The sequence below is a fragment of the Colletes latitarsis genome, chromosome 4, assembly GCF_051014445.1.
Source record: "Colletes latitarsis isolate SP2378_abdomen chromosome 4, iyColLati1, whole genome shotgun sequence".
Taxonomy (NCBI): Eukaryota; Metazoa; Arthropoda; class Insecta; order Hymenoptera; family Colletidae; genus Colletes; species Colletes latitarsis.
In genome coordinates this window covers 19,754,856-19,774,647 of record NC_135137.1, presented here as the reverse complement: position 1 = coordinate 19,774,647, position 19,792 = coordinate 19,754,856, and positions in this window count along the sequence as shown.

Here is a 19,792-nt window from a genome sequence, read left to right as displayed (position 1 = left end):
AGATGCGGGCATAAACCAGACCTAACCCAGACCTAACCGGTGTTATCCTCTAAAACATTGATCGAATCCGGGTTTATTGGACTGTTTCTGTGTGGTACCACATTACTACGTGATTCAAACCCGAAAAAAACCCAGGATCTAGCCAACAAGTTTGCGAAAATGCCGAAAGTATAAGCCAGATGCGCGCATATCCCAGACCTAACCGGTGTTATCCACTAAAATATTGATCGAAACAAGGTTTAATTGACTGCTTCAGTGTTGTACCACATTACTACGTGTTTCAAACACGAAAAAAACCCAGGATCTGGCCAACAAGTTTGCGAAAAAGGCGAAAGTATAAGCCAGATGGGCGAATATCCCAGACCTAACCGATGTAATCCTCTAAAATATTGATCGAAACCAGGTTTAATTGATTGCTTCAGTGTTGTACCACATTACTACGTGATTCAAACACGAAAAAAACCCAGGATCTAGCCAACAAGTTTGCGAAAAAGGCGAAAGTATAAGCCAGATGCGCGCATATTCCAGACCTAACCCAGACCTAACCGGTGTTATCCTCTAAAATATTGATCGAAACCAGGTTTAATTGACTGCTTCAGTGTGTTACCACATTACTGCGTGATTCAAACACGAAAAAAACCCAAGATCTGGCCAACAAGTTTGCGAAAAAGGCGAAAGTATAAGCCAGATGCGCGCATATCCCAGACCTAACCGGTGTTATACTATAAAATACTGTCCGAATCCAGGTTTAATGGACTGCTTCTGTGTGGTACCACATTACTACGTGATTCAAACCCGAAAAAACCCAGGATCCAGTCAACAGGTTTGCGAAAAAGGCGAAAGTATAAGCCAGATGCGCGCATATCCCAGACCTAACCGGTGTTATCCTCTAAAATACTGTCCGTAACCAGGTTTAATGGACTGTTTCTGTGTGGTACCACATTACTACGAGATTCAAACCCGAAAAAAACCCAGGATCTAGCCAACAAGTTTGCGAAAAAGGCGAAGGTATAAGACAGATGCGCGCATATCCCAGACCTAACCGGTGTTATCCTCTAAAATATTGATCGAAACCATGTTTAAATGACTGCTTCAGTGTGTTACCACATTACTGCGTGATTCAAACACGAAAAAAACCCAGGATCTGGCCAACAAGTATGCGAAGAAGGCAAAATCATTAGCCAGATGCGGGCATAACCCAGACCTAACCCAGACCTAACCGGTGTTATCCTCTAAAATACTGTCCGCAACCAGGTTTAATGGACTGTTTCTGTGTGGTACCACATTACTACGAGATTCAAACCCGAAAAAAACCCAGGATCTAGCCAAAAAGTTTGCGAAAAAGGGGAAAGTATAAGCCAGATGCGCGCATATCCCAGACCTAACCGGTGTTATCCTCTAAAATATTGATCGAAACCAGGTTTAATTGACTGCTTCAGTGTGTTACCACATTACTGCGTGATTCAAACACGAAAAAAACCCAGGATCTGGTGAACAAGTTTGCGAAAAAGGCGAAAGTATAAGCCAGATGGGCGCATATCCCAGACCTAACCAAGACCTAACCGGTGTTATCCTCTAAAACATTGGTCGAAACCAGGTTTGATGGACTGCTTCTGTGTGGTACCACATTACTACGTGATTCAAACCCGAAAAAAACCCAGGATCTGGCCAGCAAGTATGCGAAAAAGGCGAAAGTATAAGCCAGATGGGCGCATATCCCAGACCTAACCAAGACCTAACCGGTGTTATCCTCTAAAACATTGGTCGAAACCAGGTTTGATGGACTGCTTCTGTGTGGTACCACATTACTACGTGATTCAAACCCGAAAAAAACCCAGGATCTGGCCAGCAAGTATGCGAAAAAGGCGAAAGTATAAGCCAGATGCGCGCATATCCCAGACCTAACCGGTGTTATTCTCTAAAATACTGTCCGAAACCAGGTTTAATGGACTGTTTCTGTGTGGTACCACATTACTACGTGATTCAAACCCGAAAAAAACCCAGGATCTAGCCAACAAGTTTGCGAAAAGGGCGAAAGTATAAGCCAGATGCGCGCATATCCCAGACCTAACCGGTGTTATCCTCTAAAATATTGATCGAAACCAGGTTTAATTGACTGCTTCAGTGTGTTACCACATTACTACGTGATTCAAACACGAAAAAAACCCAGGATCTGGCCAACAAGTATGCGAAGAAGGCAAAATCATGAGCCAGATGATGGTATAACCCAGACCTAACCCAGACCTAACCGGTGTTATCCTCTAAAATATTGGTCGAAACCAGGTTTAATTGACTTCTTCAGTGTGTTGCCACATTACTACGTGATTCAAAGACGAAAAAACCCAAGATCTAGGCAACAAGTTTGCGAAAACGGCGAAAGTATAAGCCAGATGCGCGCATATCCCAGACCTAACCGGTGTTATCCTCTAAAATATTGATCGAAACCAGGTTTAATTGACTGCTTCAGTGTGTTCCCACATTACTACGTGATTCAAACACGAAAAAAACCCAGGATCTGGCCAACAAGTATGCGAAGAAGGCAAAATCATGAGCCAGATGATGGTATAACCCAGACCTAACCCAGACCTAACCGGTGTTATCCTCTAAAATATTGGTCGAAACCAGGTTTAATTGACTTCTTCAGTGTGTTACCACATTACTGCGTGATTCAAAGATGAAAAAACCCAAGATCTAGCCAACAAGTTTGCGAAAACGGCGAAAGTATAAGCCAGATGCGCGCATATCCCAGACCTAACCGGTGTTATCCTCAAAAATATTGATCGAAACCAGGTTTAATTGACTGCTTCAGTGTGTTACCACATTACTATGTGATTCAAACACGAAAAAACCCAGGATCTGGCCAACAAGTTTGCGAAGAAGGCCAAATCATGAGCCAGATGCGGGCATATCCCAGACCTAACCCAGACCTAGCCGGTGTTATCCTCTAAAATATTGATCGAAACCAGGTTTAATTGACTGCTTGAGTGTGTTACCACATTACTACGTGATTCAAACACGAAAAAAACCCAGGATCTGGCCAACAAGTATGCGAAGAAGGCCAAATCATGAGCCAGATGCGGGCATATCCCAGACCTAACCCAGACCTAGCCGGAGTTATCCTCTAAAATATTGATCGAAAGCAGGTTTAATTGACTGCTTCAGTGTGTTACCACATTACTACGTGATTCAGACACGAAATAAACCCAGGATCTGGCCAACAAGTTTGCGAAAAAGGCGAAAGTATAAGCCAGATGGGCGCATATCCCAGACCTAACCCAGACCTAACCGGTGTTATCCGCTAAAATACTGTCCGAATCCAGGTTTAATGGACTGCTTCTGTGTGGTACCACATTACTACGTGATTCAAACACGAACAAAACCCAGGATCTGGCCAACAAGTATGCGAAGAAGGCAAATTCATTAGCCAGATGCGGGCAGAACCCAGACGAAACCCAGACCTAACCGGTGTTATCCGCTAAAATACTGTCCGAATCCAGGTTTAATGGACTGCTTCTGTGTGGTACCACATTACTACGTGATTCAAACACGAAAAAAACCCAGGATCTGGCCAACAAGTATGCGAAGAAGGCAAAATCATGAGCCAGATGCGGGCATAACCCAGACGAAACCCAGACCTATCCGGTGTTATTCTCTAAAATACTGTCCGAAACCAGGTTTAATGGACTGTTTCTATGTGGTACCACATTACTACGTGATTCAAACCCGAAAAAAACCCAGGATCTAGCCAACAAGTTTGCGAAAAGGGCGAAAGTATAAGCCAGATGCGCGCATATCCTAGACCTAACCCAGACCTAACCGGTGTTATCCTCTAAAATATTGATCGAAAGCAGGTTTAATTGACTGCTTCAGTGTGTTACCACATTACTACGTGATTCAAACACGAAAAAAACCCAGGATCTGGCCAACAAGTTTGCGAAAAAGGCGAAGGTATAAGCCAGACGCGGGCATATCCCAGACCTAACCCAGACCTAACCGGTGTTATTCCCTAAAATATTGATCGAAACCAGGTTTAGTTGACTGCTTCAGTGTTGTACCACATTACTACGTGATTCAAACACGAAAAAAACCCAGGATCTGGCCAACAAGTATGCGAAGAAGGCAAAATCATTAGCCAGATGCGGGCATAACCCAGACGAAACCCAGACCTAACCGGTGTTATCCTCTAAAACATTGATCGAATCCGGGTTTATTGGACTGCTTCTGTGTGGTACCACATTACTACGTGATTCAAACCCGAAAAAAACCCAGGATCTAGCCAACAAGTTTGCGAAAATGGCGAAAGTATAAGCCAGATGCCCGCATATCCCAGACCTAACCCAGACCTAACCGGTGTTATCCTCTAAAACATTGATCGAAACCAGGTTTAAATGACTGATTCAGTGTGTTACCACATTACTACGTGATTCAAACACGAAAAAAACCCAGGACCTGGCCAACAAGTATGCGAAGAAGGCAAAATCATTAGCCAGATGCGGGCATAACCCAGACGAAACCCAGACCTAACCGGTGTTATCCTCTAAAATACTGTCCGAATCCAGGTTTATTGGACTGCTTCTGTGTGGTACCACATTACTACGTGATTCAAACCAGAAAAAGCCCAGGATCTAGCCAACAAGTTTGCGAAAAAGGCGAAAGTATAAGCCAGATGGGCGAATATCCCAGACCTAACCGATGTAATCCTCTAAAATATTGATCGAAACCAGGTTTAATTGACTGCTTCAGTGTTGTACCACATTACTACGTGATTCAAACACGAAAAAAACCCAGGATCTAGCCAACAAGTTTGCGAAAAAGGCGAAAGTATAAGCCAGATGCGCGCATATCCCAGACCTAACCCAGACCTAACCGGTGTTATTCCCTAAAATATTGATCGAAACCAGGTTTAGTTGACTGCTTCAGTGTTGTACCACATTACTACGTGATTCAAACACGAAAAAAACCCAGGATCTGGCCAACAAGTTTGCGAAAAAGGCGAAAGTATATGCCAGATGCGCGCATATCCCAGACCTAACCGGTGTTATCCTCTAAAATACTGTCCGTAACCAGGTTTAATGGACTGTTTCTGTGTGGTACCACATTACTACGAGATTCAAACCCGAAAAAAACCCAGGATCTAGCCAACAAGTTTGCGAAAAAGGCGAAGGTATAAGACAGATGCGCGCATATCCCAGACCTAACCGGTGTTATCCTCTAAAATATTGATCGAAACCATGTTTAAATGACTGCTTCAGTGTGTTACCACATTACTACGTGATTCAAACACGAAAAAAACCCAGGATCTGGCCAACAAGTATGCGAAGAAGGCAAAATCATTAGCCAGATGCGGGCATAACCCAGACCTAACCCAGACCTAACCGGTGTTATCCTCTAAAATACTGTCCGCAACCAGGTTTAATGGACTGTTTCTGTGTGGTACCACATTACTACGAGATTCAAACCCGAAAAAAACCCAGGATCTAGCCAAAAAGTTTGCGAAAAAGGGGAAAGTATAAGCCAGATGCGCGCATATCCCAGACCTAACCGGTGTTATCCTCTAAAATATTGATCGAAACCAGGTTTAATTGACTGCTTCAGTGTGTTACCACATTACTGCGTGATTCAAACACGAAAAAAACCCAAGATCTGGCCAACAAGTTTGCGAAAAAGGCGAAAGTATAAGCCAGATGCGCGCATATCCCAGACCTAACCGGTGTTATTCTCTAAAATACTGTCCGAAACCAGGTTTAATGGACTGTTTCTGTGTGGTACCACATTACTACGTGATTCAAACCCGAAAAAAACCCAGGATCTAGCCTTCAAGTTTGCGAAGAAGGCAAAATCATGAGCCAGATGATGGTATAACCCAGACCTAACCCAGACCTAACCGGTGTTATCCTCTAAAATATTGGTCGAAACCAGGTTTAATTGACTTCTTCAGTGTGTTGCCACATTACTACGTGATTCAAAGACGAAAAAACCCAAGATCTAGGCAAAAAGTTTGCGAAAACGGCGAAAGTATAAGCCAGATGCGCGCATATCCCAGACCTAACCGGTGTTATCCTCTAAAATATTGATCGAAACCAGGTTTAATTGACTGCTTCAGTGTGTTACCACATTACTACGTGATTCAAACACGAAAAAAACCCAGGATCTGGCCAACAAGTATGCGAAGAAGGCAAAATCATGAGCCAGATGATGGTATAACCCAGACCTAACCCAGACCTAACCGGTGTTATCCTCTAAAATATTGGTCGAAACCAGGTTTAATTGACTTCTTCAGTGTGTTACCACATTACTACGTGATTCAAAGACGAAAAAACCCAAGATCTAGCCAACAAGTTTGCGAAAACGGCGAAAGTATAAGCCAGATGCGCGCATATCCCAGACCTAACCGGTGTTATCCTCTAAAATATTGATCGAAACCAGGTTTAATTGACTGCTTCAGTGTGTTACCACATTACTACGTGATTCAAACACGAAAAAACCCAGGATCTGGCCAACAAGTTTGCGAAGAAGGCCAAATCATGAGCCAGATGCGGGCATATCCCAGACCTAACCCAGACCTAGCCGGTGTTATCCTCTAAAATATTGATCGAAACCAGGTTTAATTGACTGCTTCAGTGTGTTACCACATTACTACGTGATTCAAACACGAAATAAACCCAGGATCTGGCCAACAAGTTTGCGAAAAAGGCGAAAGAATAAGCCAGATGGGCGCATATCCCAGACCTAACCCAGACCTAACCGGTGTTATCCTCTAAAATATTGATCGAAACCAGGTTTAATTGACTGCTTGAGTGTGTTACCACATTACTACGTGATTCAAACACGAAAAAAACCCAGGATCTGGCCAACAAGTATGCGAAGAAGGCCAAATCATGAGCCAGATGCGGGCATATCCCAGACCTAACCCAGACCTAGCCGGAGTTATCCTCTAAAATATTGATCGAAAGCAGGTTTAATTGACTGCTTCAGTGTGTTACCACATTACTACGTGATTCAAACACGAAATAAACCCAGGATCTAGCCAACAAGTTTGCGAAAAGGGCGAAAGTATAAGCCAGATGCGCGCATATCCTAGACCTAACCCAGACCTAACCGGTGTTATCCTCTAAAATATTGATCGAAACCAGGTTTAATTGACTGCTTCAGTGTGTTACCACATTACTACGTGATTCAAACACGAAAAAAACCCAGGATCTGGCCAACAAGTATGCGAAGAAGGCAAATTCATTAGCCAGATGCGGGCAGAACCCAGACGAAACCCAGACCTAACCGGTGTTATCCGCTAAAATACTGTCCGAATCCAGGTTTAATGGACTGCTTCTGTGTGGTACCACATTACTAGGTGATTCAAACACGAAAAAAACCCAGGATCTGGCCAACAAGTATGCGAAGAAGGCAAAATCATGAGCCAGATGCGGGCATAACCCAGACGAAACCCAGACCTATCCGGTGTTATTCTCTAAAATACTGTCCGAAACCAGGTTTAATGGACTGTTTCTATGTGGTACCACATTACTACGTGATTCAAACCCGAAAAAAACCCAGGATCTGGCCAACAAGTTTGCGAAAAAGGCGAAAGTATAAGCCAGATGCGCGCATGTCCCAGACCTAACCCAGACCTAACCGGTGTTATCCTCTAAAATATCGATCGAAACCAGGTTTAATTGACTGCTTGAGTGTGTTACCACATTACTACGTGATTCAAACACGAAAAAAATCCCAGGATCTGGCCAACAAGTATGCGAAGAAGGCAAAATCAAGAGCCAGATGCGGGCAGAACCTAGACGATACCCAGACCTAACCGGTGTTATCGGCTAAAATACTGTCCGAATCCAGGTTTAATGGACTGCTTCTGTGTGGTACCACATTACTACGAGATTCATACCCGAAAAAAACCCAGGATCTAGCCAACAAGTTTGCGAGAAAGGCGAAAGTATAAGCCAGATGCGGGCATAACCCAGACCTAACCCAGACCTAACCGGTGTTATCCTCTAAAATATAGATCGAAACCAGGTTTAATTGACTGCTTCAGTGTGTTACCACATTACTACGTGATTCAAACACGAAAAAAAACCCAGGATATGGCCAACAAGTTTGCGAAAAAGGCGAAGGTATAAGCCAGATGCGGGCATAACCCAGACCTAACCCAGACCTAACCGGTGGTATCCTCTAAAATATTGATCGAAACCAGGTTTATTTGACTGCTTCAATGTGGTACCACATTACTACGTGATTCAAACACGAAAAAACCCAGGATCTGGCCAACAAGTATGCGAAAAAGGCGAAAGTATAAGCCAGATGGGCGCATATCCCAGACCTAACCCAGACCTAACCGGTGTTATCCTCTAAAACATTGATCGAAACCAGGTTTAATTGACTGCTTCAGTGTGTTACCACATTACTACGTGATTCAAACACGAAAAAAACCCAGGATCTGGCCAACAAGTATGCGAAGAAGGTCAAATCATGAGCCAGATGCGGGCATAACCCAGACCTAACCCAGACCTAACCGGTGTTATCCTCTAGAATATTGATCGAAACCAGGTTTAATTGACTGCTTCAGTGTGTTACCACATTACTACGTGATTCAAACACGAAAAAAACCCAGGATCTGGCCAACAAGTTTGCGAAAAAGGCGAAGGTATAAGCCAGATGCGCGCATATCCCAGACCTAACCCAGACCTAACCGGTGTTACCCTCTAAAATATTGATCGAAAGCAGGTTTAATTGACTGCTTCAGTGTTGTACCACATTACTACGTGATTCAAACACGAAAAAAACCCAGGATCTGGCCAACAAGTATGCAAAGGAGGCAAAATCATGAGCCAGATGCGCGCATATCCCAGACCTAACCCAGACCTAACCGGTGTTACCCTCTAAAATATTGATCGAAAGCAGGTTTAATTGACTGCTTCAGTGTGTTACCACATTACTACGTGATTCAAACACGAAAAAAACCCAGGATCTGGCCAACAAGTATGCGAAGAAGGCAAATTCATTAGCCAGATGCGGGCATAACCCAGACGAAACCCAGACCTAACCGGTGTTATCCGCTAAAATACTGTCCGAATCGAGGTTTAATGGACTGCTTCTGTCTGGTACCACATTACTACGTGATTCAAACACGAAAAAAACCCAGGATCTGGCCAACAAGTATGCGAAGAAGGCAAAATCATGAGCCAGATGCGGGCATAACCCAGACGAAACCCAAACCTATCCGGTGTTATTCTGTAAAATACTGTCCGAAACCAGGTTTAATGGTCTGTTTCTGTGTGGTACCACATTACTGCGAGATTCAAAACCGAGAAAAACCCAGGATCTAGCCAACAAGTTTGCGAAAAAGGCGAAAGTATAAGCCAGATGCGCGCATATCCCAGACCTAACCGGTGTTATCCTCTAAAACATTGATCGAAACCAGGTTTAATTGACTGCTTCAGTGTGTTACCACATTACTACGTGATTCAAACACGAAAAAAACCCAGGATCTGGCCAACAAGTATGCGAAGAAGGCAAAATCATGAGCCAGATGCGGGCATAACCCAGACCTAACCCAGACCTAACCGGTGTTATCCTCTAAAATACTGTCCGCAACCAGGTTTAATGGACTGTTTCTGTGTGGTACCACATTACTACGAGATTCAAACCCGAAAAAAACCCAGGATCTAGCCAAAAAGTTTGCGAAAAAGGGGAAAGTATAAGCCAGATGCGCGCATATCCCAGACCTAACCGGTGTTATCCTCTAAAATATTGATCGAAACCAGGTTTAATTGACTGCTTCAGTGTGTTACCACATTACTGCGTGATTCAAACACGAAAAAAACCCAAGATCTGGCCAACAAGTTTGCGAAAAAGGCGAAAGTATAAGCCAGATGCGCGCATATCCTAGACCTAACCCAGACCTAACCGGTGTTATACTATAAAATACTGTCCGAATCCAGGTTTAATGGACTGCTTCTGTGTGGTACCACATTACTACGTGATTCAAACCCGAAAAAACCCAGGATCTATCCAACAAGTTTGCGAAAAAGGCGAAAGTATAAGCCAGATGCGCGCATATCCCAGACCTAACCGGTGTTATCCACTAAAATATTGATCGAAACAAGGTTTAATTGACTGCTTCAGTGTTGTACCACATTACTACGTGTTTCAAACACGAAAAAAACCCAGGATCTGGCCAACAAGTTTGCGAAAAAGGCGAAAGTATAAGCCAGATGGGCGAATATCCCAGACCTAACCGATGTAATCCTCTAAAATATTGATCGAAACCAGGTTTAATTGATTGCTTCAGTGTTGTACCACATTACTACGTGATTCAAACACGAAAAAAACCCAGGATCTAGCCAACAAGTTTGCGAAAAAGGCGAAAGTATAAGCCAGATGCGCGCATATTCCAGACCTAACCCAGACCTAACCGGTGTTATCCTCTAAAATATTGATCGAAACCAGGTTTAATTGACTGCTTCAGTGTGTTACCACATTACTGCGTGATTCAAACACGAAAAAAACCCAAGATCTGGCCAACAAGTTTGCGAAAAAGGCGAAAGTATAAGCCAGATGCGCGCATATCCCAGACCTAACCGGTGTTATACTATAAAATACTGTCCGAATCCAGGTTTAATGGACTGCTTCTGTGTGGTACCACATTACTACGTGATTCAAACCCGAAAAAACCCAGGATCCAGTCAACAGGTTTGCGAAAAAGGCGAAAGTATAAGCCAGATGCGCGCATATCCCAGACCTAACCGGTGTTATCCTCTAAAATACTGTCCGTAACCAGGTTTAATGGACTGTTTCTGTGTGGTACCACATTACTACGAGATTCAAACCCGAAAAAAACCCAGGATCTAGCCAACAAGTTTGCGAAAAAGGCGAAGGTATAAGACAGATGCGCGCATATCCCAGACCTAACCGGTGTTATCCTCTAAAATATTGATCGAAACCATGTTTAAATGACTGCTTCAGTGTGTTACCACATTACTGCGTGATTCAAACACGAAAAAAACCCAGGATCTGGCCAACAAGTATGCGAAGAAGGCAAAATCATTAGCCAGATGCGGGCATAACCCAGACCTAACCCAGACCTAACCGGTGTTATCCTCTAAAATACTGTCCGCAACCAGGTTTAATGGACTGTTTCTGTGTGGTACCACATTACTACGAGATTCAAACCCGAAAAAAACCCAGGATCTAGCCAAAAAGTTTGCGAAAAAGGGGAAAGTATAAGCCAGATGCGCGCATATCCCAGACCTAACCGGTGTTATCCTCTAAAATATTGATCGAAACCAGGTTTAATTGACTGCTTCAGTGTGTTACCACATTACTGCGTGATTCAAACACGAAAAAAACCCAGGATCTGGTGAACAAGTTTGCGAAAAAGGCGAAAGTATAAGCCAGATGGGCGCATATCCCAGACCTAACCAAGACCTAACCGGTGTTATCCTCTAAAACATTGGTCGAAACCAGGTTTGATGGACTGCTTCTGTGTGGTACCACATTACTACGTGATTCAAACCCGAAAAAAACCCAGGATCTGGCCAGCAAGTATGCGAAAAAGGCGAAAGTATAAGCCAGATGGGCGCATATCCCAGACCTAACCAAGACCTAACCGGTGTTATCCTCTAAAACATTGGTCGAAACCAGGTTTGATGGACTGCTTCTGTGTGGTACCACATTACTACGTGATTCAAACCCGAAAAAAACCCAGGATCTGGCCAGCAAGTATGCGAAAAAGGCGAAAGTATAAGCCAGATGCGCGCATATCCCAGACCTAACCGGTGTTATTCTCTAAAATACTGTCCGAAACCAGGTTTAATGGACTGTTTCTGTGTGGTACCACATTACTACGTGATTCAAACCCGAAAAAAACCCAGGATCTAGCCAACAAGTTTGCGAAAAGGGCGAAAGTATAAGCCAGATGCGCGCATATCCCAGACCTAACCGGTGTTATCCTCTAAAATATTGATCGAAACCAGGTTTAATTGACTGCTTCAGTGTGTTACCACATTACTACGTGATTCAAACACGAAAAAAACCCAGGATCTGGCCAACAAGTATGCGAAGAAGGCAAAATCATGAGCCAGATGATGGTATAACCCAGACCTAACCCAGACCTAACCGGTGTTATCCTCTAAAATATTGGTCGAAACCAGGTTTAATTGACTTCTTCAGTGTGTTGCCACATTACTACGTGATTCAAAGACGAAAAAACCCAAGATCTAGGCAACAAGTTTGCGAAAACGGCGAAAGTATAAGCCAGATGCGCGCATATCCCAGACCTAACCGGTGTTATCCTCTAAAATATTGATCGAAACCAGGTTTAATTGACTGCTTCAGTGTGTTCCCACATTACTACGTGATTCAAACACGAAAAAAACCCAGGATCTGGCCAACAAGTATGCGAAGAAGGCAAAATCATGAGCCAGATGATGGTATAACCCAGACCTAACCCAGACCTAACCGGTGTTATCCTCTAAAATATTGGTCGAAACCAGGTTTAATTGACTTCTTCAGTGTGTTACCACATTACTGCGTGATTCAAAGATGAAAAAACCCAAGATCTAGCCAACAAGTTTGCGAAAACGGCGAAAGTATAAGCCAGATGCGCGCATATCCCAGACCTAACCGGTGTTATCCTCAAAAATATTGATCGAAACCAGGTTTAATTGACTGCTTCAGTGTGTTACCACATTACTATGTGATTCAAACACGAAAAAACCCAGGATCTGGCCAACAAGTTTGCGAAGAAGGCCAAATCATGAGCCAGATGCGGGCATATCCCAGACCTAACCCAGACCTAGCCGGTGTTATCCTCTAAAATATTGATCGAAACCAGGTTTAATTGACTGCTTGAGTGTGTTACCACATTACTACGTGATTCAAACACGAAAAAAACCCAGGATCTGGCCAACAAGTATGCGAAGAAGGCCAAATCATGAGCCAGATGCGGGCATATCCCAGACCTAACCCAGACCTAGCCGGAGTTATCCTCTAAAATATTGATCGAAAGCAGGTTTAATTGACTGCTTCAGTGTGTTACCACATTACTACGTGATTCAGACACGAAATAAACCCAGGATCTGGCCAACAAGTTTGCGAAAAAGGCGAAAGTATAAGCCAGATGGGCGCATATCCCAGACCTAACCCAGACCTAACCGGTGTTATCCGCTAAAATACTGTCCGAATCCAGGTTTAATGGACTGCTTCTGTGTGGTACCACATTACTACGTGATTCAAACACGAACAAAACCCAGGATCTGGCCAACAAGTATGCGAAGAAGGCAAATTCATTAGCCAGATGCGGGCAGAACCCAGACGAAACCCAGACCTAACCGGTGTTATCCGCTAAAATACTGTCCGAATCCAGGTTTAATGGACTGCTTCTGTGTGGTACCACATTACTACGTGATTCAAACACGAAAAAAACCCAGGATCTGGCCAACAAGTATGCGAAGAAGGCAAAATCATGAGCCAGATGCGGGCATAACCCAGACGAAACCCAGACCTATCCGGTGTTATTCTCTAAAATACTGTCCGAAACCAGGTTTAATGGACTGTTTCTATGTGGTACCACATTACTACGTGATTCAAACCCGAAAAAAACCCAGGATCTAGCCAACAAGTTTGCGAAAAGGGCGAAAGTATAAGCCAGATGCGCGCATATCCTAGACCTAACCCAGACCTAACCGGTGTTATCCTCTAAAATATTGATCGAAAGCAGGTTTAATTGACTGCTTCAGTGTGTTACCACATTACTACGTGATTCAAACACGAAAAAAACCCAGGATCTGGCCAACAAGTTTGCGAAAAAGGCGAAGGTATAAGCCAGACGCGGGCATATCCCAGACCTAACCCAGACCTAACCGGTGTTATTCCCTAAAATATTGATCGAAACCAGGTTTAGTTGACTGCTTCAGTGTTGTACCACATTACTACGTGATTCAAACACGAAAAAAACCCAGGATCTGGCCAACAAGTATGCGAAGAAGGCAAAATCATTAGCCAGATGCGGGCATAACCCAGACGAAACCCAGACCTAACCGGTGTTATCCTCTAAAACATTGATCGAATCCGGGTTTATTGGACTGCTTCTGTGTGGTACCACATTACTACGTGATTCAAACCCGAAAAAAACCCAGGATCTAGCCAACAAGTTTGCGAAAATGGCGAAAGTATAAGCCAGATGCCCGCATATCCCAGACCTAACCCAGACCTAACCGGTGTTATCCTCTAAAACATTGATCGAAACCAGGTTTAAATGACTGATTCAGTGTGTTACCACATTACTACGTGATTCAAACACGAAAAAAACCCAGGACCTGGCCAACAAGTATGCGAAGAAGGCAAAATCATTAGCCAGATGCGGGCATAACCCAGACGAAACCCAGACCTAACCGGTGTTATCCTCTAAAATACTGTCCGAATCCAGGTTTATTGGACTGCTTCTGTGTGGTACCACATTACTACGTGATTCAAACCAGAAAAAGCCCAGGATCTAGCCAACAAGTTTGCGAAAAAGGCGAAAGTATAAGCCAGATGGGCGAATATCCCAGACCTAACCGATGTAATCCTCTAAAATATTGATCGAAACCAGGTTTAATTGACTGCTTCAGTGTTGTACCACATTACTACGTGATTCAAACACGAAAAAAACCCAGGATCTAGCCAACAAGTTTGCGAAAAAGGCGAAAGTATAAGCCAGATGCGCGCATATCCCAGACCTAACCCAGACCTAACCGGTGTTATTCCCTAAAATATTGATCGAAACCAGGTTTAGTTGACTGCTTCAGTGTTGTACCACATTACTACGTGATTCAAACACGAAAAAAACCCAGGATCTGGCCAACAAGTTTGCGAAAAAGGCGAAAGTATATGCCAGATGCGCGCATATCCCAGACCTAACCGGTGTTATCCTCTAAAATACTGTCCGTAACCAGGTTTAATGGACTGTTTCTGTGTGGTACCACATTACTACGAGATTCAAACCCGAAAAAAACCCAGGATCTAGCCAACAAGTTTGCGAAAAAGGCGAAGGTATAAGACAGATGCGCGCATATCCCAGACCTAACCGGTGTTATCCTCTAAAATATTGATCGAAACCATGTTTAAATGACTGCTTCAGTGTGTTACCACATTACTACGTGATTCAAACACGAAAAAAACCCAGGATCTGGCCAACAAGTATGCGAAGAAGGCAAAATCATTAGCCAGATGCGGGCATAACCCAGACCTAACCCAGACCTAACCGGTGTTATCCTCTAAAATACTGTCCGCAACCAGGTTTAATGGACTGTTTCTGTGTGGTACCACATTACTACGAGATTCAAACCCGAAAAAAACCCAGGATCTAGCCAAAAAGTTTGCGAAAAAGGGGAAAGTATAAGCCAGATGCGCGCATATCCCAGACCTAACCGGTGTTATCCTCTAACATATTGATCGAAACCAGGTTTAATTGACTGCTTCAGTGTGTTACCACATTACTGCGTGATTCAAACACGAAAAAAACCCAAGATCTGGCCAACAAGTTTGCGAAAAAGGCGAAAGTATAAGCCAGATGCGCGCATATCCCAGACCTAACCGGTGTTATTCTCTAAAATACTGTCCGAAACCAGGTTTAATGGACTGTTTCTGTGTGGTACCACATTACTACGTGATTCAAACCCGAAAAAAACCCAGGATCTAGCCTTCAAGTTTGCGAAGAAGGCAAAATCATGAGCCAGATGATGGTATAACCCAGACCTAACCCAGACCTAACCGGTGTTATCCTCTAAAATATTGGTCGAAACCAGGTTTAATTGACTTCTTCAGTGTGTTGCCACATTACTACGTGATTCAAAGACGAAAAAACCCAAGATCTAGGCAAAAAGTTTGCGAAAACGGCGAAAGTATAAGCCAGATGCGCGCATATCCCAGACCTAACCGGTGTTATCCTCTAAAATATTGATCGAAACCAGGTTTAATTGACTGCTTCAGTGTGTTACCACATTACTACGTGATTCAAACACGAAAAAAACCCAGGATCTGGCCAACAAGTATGCGAAGAAGGCAAAATCATGAGCCAGATGATGGTATAACCCAGACCTAACCCAGACCTAACCGGTGTTATCCTCTAAAATATTGGTCGAAACCAGGTTTAATTGACTTCTTCAGTGTGTTACCACATTACTACGTGATTCAAAGACGAAAAAACCCAAGATCTAGCCAACAAGTTTGCGAAAACGGCGAAAGTATAAGCCAGATGCGCGCATATCCCAGACCTAACCGGTGTTATCCTCTAAAATATTGATCGAAACCAGGTTTAATTGACTGCTTCAGTGTGTTACCACATTACTACGTGATTCAAACACGAAAAAACCCAGGATCTGGCCAACAAGTTTGCGAAGAAGGCCAAATCATGAGCCAGATGCGGGCATATCCCAGACCTAACCCAGACCTAGCCGGTGTTATCCTCTAAAATATTGATCGAAACCAGGTTTAATTGACTGCTTCAGTGTGTTACCACATTACTACGTGATTCAAACACGAAATAAACCCAGGATCTGGCCAACAAGTTTGCGAAAAAGGCGAAAGAATAAGCCAGATGGGCGCATATCCCAGACCTAACCCAGACCTAACCGGTGTTATCCTCTAAAATATTGATCGAAACCAGGTTTAATTGACTGCTTGAGTGTGTTACCACATTACTACGTGATTCAAACACGAAAAAAACCCAGGATCTGGCCAACAAGTATGCGAAGAAGGCCAAATCATGAGCCAGATGCGGGCATATCCCAGACCTAACCCAGACCTAGCCGGAGTTATCCTCTAAAATATTGATCGAAAGCAGGTTTAATTGACTGCTTCAGTGTGTTACCACATTACTACGTGATTCAAACACGAAATAAACCCAGGATCTTGCCAACAAGTTTGCGAAAAAGGCGAAAGTATAAGCCAGATGGGCGCATATCCCAGACCTAACCCAGACCTAACCGGTGTTATCCGCTAAAATACTGTCCGAATCCAGGTTTAATGGACTGCTTCTGTGTGGTACCACATTACTACGTGATTCAAACACGAACAAAACCCAGGATCTGGCCAACAAGTATGCGAAGAAGGCAAATTCATTAGCCAGATGCGGGCAGAACCCAGACGAAACCCAGACCTAACCGGTGTTATCCGCTAAAATACTGTCCGAATCCAGGTTTAATGGACTGCTTCTGTGCGGTACCACATTACTACGTGATTCAAACACGAAAAAAACCCAGGATCTGGCCAACAAGTATGCGAAGAAGGCAAAATCATGAGCCAGATGCGGGCATAACCCAGACGAAACCCAGACCTATCCGGTGTTATTCTCTAAAATACTGTCCGAAACCAGGTTTAATGGACTGTTTCTATGTGGTACCACATTACTACGTGATTCAAACCCCAAAAAAAACCCAGGATCTAGCCAACAAGTTTGCGAAAAGGGCGAAAGTATAAGCCAGATGCGCGCATATCCTAGACCTAACCCAGACTTAACCGGTGTTATCCTCTAAAATATTGATCGAAAGCAGGTTTAATTGACTGCTTCAGTGTGTTACCACATTACTACGTGATTCAAACACGAAAAAAACCCAGGATCTGGCCAACAAGTTTGCGAAAAAGGCGAAGGTATAAGCCAGACGCGGGCATATCCCAGACCTAACCCAGACCTAACCGGTGTTATCCTCTAAAATATTGATCGAAACCAGGTTTAATTGACTGCTTCAGTGTGTTACCACATTACTACGTGATTCAAACACGAAAAAAACCCAGGATCTGGCCAACAAGTATGCGAAGAAGGCAAATTCATTAGCCAGATGCGGGCATAACCCAGACGAAACCCAGACCTAACCGGTGTTATCCGCTAAAATACTGTCCGAATCGAGGTTTAATGGACTGCTTCTGTCTGGTACCACATTACTACGTGATTCAAACACGAAAAAAACCCAGGATCTGGCCAACAAGTATGCGAAGAAGGCAAAATCATGAGCCAGATGCGGGCATAACCCAGACGAAACCCAAACCTATCCGGTGTTATTCTGCAAAATACTGTCCGAAACCAGGTCTAATGGTCTGTTTCTGTGTGGTATCACATTACTGCGAGATTCAAACCCGAGAAAAACCCAGGATCTAGCCAACAAGTTTGCGAAAAAGGCGAAAGTATAAGCCAGATGCGCGCATATCCTAGACCTAACCCAGACCTAACCGGTGTTATACTATAAAATACTGTCCGAATCCAGGTTTAATGGACTGCTTCTGTGTGGTACCACATTACTACGTGATTCAAACCCGAAAAAACCCAGGATCCAGTCAACAGGTTTGCGAAAAAGGCGAAAGTATAAGCCAGATGCGCGCATATCCCAGACCTAACCCAGACCTAACCGGTGTTATCCTCTAAAATATTGATCGAAAGCAGGTTTAATTGACTGCTTCAGTGTGCTACCACATTACTACGTGATTCAAAGACGAAAAAACCCAGGATCTAGCCAACAAGTTTGCGAAAAAGGCGAAAGTATAAGCCAGATGCGCGCATATCCCAGACCTAACCCAGACGTAACCGGTGTTATCCTCTAAAATATTGATCGAAACCAGGTTTAATTGACTGCTTCAATGTGGTACCACATTACTACGTGATTCAAACACGAAAAAAACCCACGATCTGGCCAACAAGTTTGCGAAAAAGGCGAAAGTATAAGCCAGATGCGCGCATATCCCAGACCTAACCGGTGTTATCCTCTAAAATATTGATCGAAACCAGGTTTAATTGACTGCTTCAGTGTGTTACCACATTACTGCGTGATTCAAACACGAAAAAAACCCAAGATCTGGCCAACAAGTTTGCGAAAAAGGGGAAAGTATAGGCCAGATGCGCGCATATCCCAGACCTAACCGGTGTTATCCTCTAAAATATTGATCGAAACCAGGTTTAAATGACTGCTCCAGTGTGTTACCACATTACTACGTGATTCAAACACGAAAAAAAGCCAGGATCTGGCCAACAAGTTTGCGAAAAAGGGGAAAGTATAGGCCAGATGCGCGCATATCCCAGACCTAACCGGTGTTATCCTCTAAAATATTGATCGAAACCAGGTTTAATTGACTGCTTCAGTGTGTTACCACATTACTACGTGATTCAAACACGAAAAAAACCCAGGATCTGGCCAACAAGTATGCGAAGAAGGCAAAATCATTAGCCAGATGCGGGCATAAACCAGACCTAACCCAGACCTAACCGGTGTTATCCTCTAAAACATTGATCGAATCCGGGTTTATTGGACTGTTTCTGTGTGGTACCACATTACTACGTGATTCAAACCCGAAAAAAACCCAGGATCTGGCCAACAAGTTTGCGAAAAAGGGGAAAGTATAGGCCAGATGCGCGCATATCCCAGACCTAACCGGTGTTATCCTCTAAAATATTGATCGAAACCAGGTTTAATTGACTGCTTCAGTGTGTTACCACATTACTACGTGATTCAAACACGAAAAAAACCCAGGATCTAGCCAACAAGTTTGCGAAAAAGGCGAAAGTATAAGCCAGATGCGCGCATATCCCAGACCTAACCGGTGTTATCCACTAAAATATTGATCGAAACAAGGTTTAATTGACTGCTTCAGTGTTGTACCACATTACTACGTGTTTCAAACACGAAAAAAACCCAGGATCTAGCCAACAAGTTTGCGAAAAAGGCGAAAGTATAAGCCAGATGCGCGCATATCCCAGACCTAACCGGTGTTATCCTCTAAAATACTGTCCGTAAGCAGGTTTAATGGACTGTTTCTGTGT